Source organism: Mus pahari, chromosome 9 (genome assembly GCF_900095145.1).
Source record: "Mus pahari chromosome 9, PAHARI_EIJ_v1.1, whole genome shotgun sequence".
Classification (NCBI taxonomy): Eukaryota; Metazoa; Chordata; class Mammalia; order Rodentia; family Muridae; genus Mus; species Mus pahari.
In genome coordinates, this window is record NC_034598.1 from 47,007,192 (window position 1) to 47,009,320 (window position 2,129).

Consider the following 2,129-nt stretch of genomic DNA (forward strand, 5'->3'; position numbering starts at 1 on the left):
AAAAATGTTCAACATCCTTAGCCATCAGGGAAATGCAACCCTGAGATTCCATCTCACTCCAGTCAGAATGGCTAAGATTAAAAATTCAGGTGACAGCACATGCTGGTGAGGTTGTGGAGAAAGAGGAACACTCCTCCATTGCTGGTGGGATTGCAAGCTTGTACAACCACTCTGGAAATCAGTCATGCTCTATTATTATGTAATATCTCCTTTTCTCATAAAGTAGTCATGCCTGTATTTAAAAGTGCTTATACATACATGAATGCATACTGACACATACAGATAAACATGCACACATACATGTAGAAGACATGTGCAGACAAACACACATAAACACAGACATGTACATACAGACAGTGACACACAGACCCACACACACACACACAAACAGACACACACACATACACACACAGAACCAAGTAACCACACAGACACTCATACACATAGACATATATGCAAGCATTGATACACACACACACACACACACACACAGAGGCATATACACAAACTATACACACAGAGACACACACATGAATACACAGATAAACATATGCATATAATACACAACAACAGACCCACAGATGCATACATGCACAAACAAGATACACACAAACCAAAATGTACACAATACACATGACACACACAGGCACACACTACAAACACATGCACAAATATGCACATACACAATTACTTATGCCTGTTTCTATCTTTCTTCTTAGTTCAGATTGAATATTTATCTTCTAAAACTAGTGTTACAATTTTTTTGTATTCTATTTATCCACCTGTAAAGACTCAATACCATGTTATATTCTGTAGCAATGACTTCCAGGTAAATAAGTAACAACCTTTTATCATGCGTCAATGCATAAACATCTGACATTTTATCTCTGCCAGGAAGGCACAGATAAAATTTACATGAGGAGGAATTCAATAACATGATAAGAAATATATATGCATATATTTGTATATATATATATATATATATATATATATATATATATATGCGATCATGTGATATTTGTCTCATACTGTTAATATGGAATATCTAGTTATTTGTGTGTTCTGAAAAAAAATCTTTACCCTACAAAAAATAGTCAGACATGGTAAATTTGCCCAGACACTGAAGAAACTGGATGCATGGAGCTAAAGAGAGGTAATAAACAAGCCAAAGCTTATGGTTTAGTCATTTATTAATAAATGATTAGTCTCAGAGTCATTATTCTGGGAACAAAGAGGCCATGTAGAAAATCATATGACTGCATATATCAAAGGGCATGCCATTGTGGATAGGGAAAAAACAGAAGTTTCAAACATACACAAAAAACTAGAAGGAAGGGTGGGGATCTGGGTACCAGTGGGACCAGCCGGCAAGTTGCATACAGAAAAGATGGTTATCCCCAGGGAAGAGTACACCAGTTTGTTTTCTAGTGACAAATGGTCGTCTCTGAAAACATACATACAAGTAACATTGTATGTACTGAGCAGGTAATATTTAGGAATATATATATATATATATATATATATATATATATATATATATAGTGAGGAAATGAGATACATTCGAATTTCGAGGGGTATATGGAAGGCTTTGGAGGGAGCAAAGGGAAAAGAGAAATGTAATTATATTATAAACTTAAGGAAAAACTAAAACAATAGAAAACAAACAGCAAGAGAAGCTGCAAATGCAATGATTAATATGTCCTGGGCACAGAAGCCTCCCTTTACCCCTGCTAAGCTAAGCAAGAATTCTTAGAACTTCTGTGTCTTTCCTACATTTGCAATTGGTCAGATTGTATTTTTCTTTTTTCTGTTTATTTTCAATGTTTATTTAGAAACACACACACATACATACATACACACACACACACACACACACACACACACACACACACACACATACACACACACACACAGTTTTGGGAGACAAGGTTTCTCTTTTGTAGCCCTGGCTGTCTGGCTTTCCTGGAACTCACTCTAGACCAGGTTGACCTTTACCTCACAGATTCACTTGTCCCTGCCTCCCAAGCTCTGGCATTAAAGGTTTGTGTCACTACCATCTCCGACCAGCAGAAAAGAAGTGATGAAACAGATGTCCTTCTCAAAGCAGTTTATTCAGGAACATAACTATG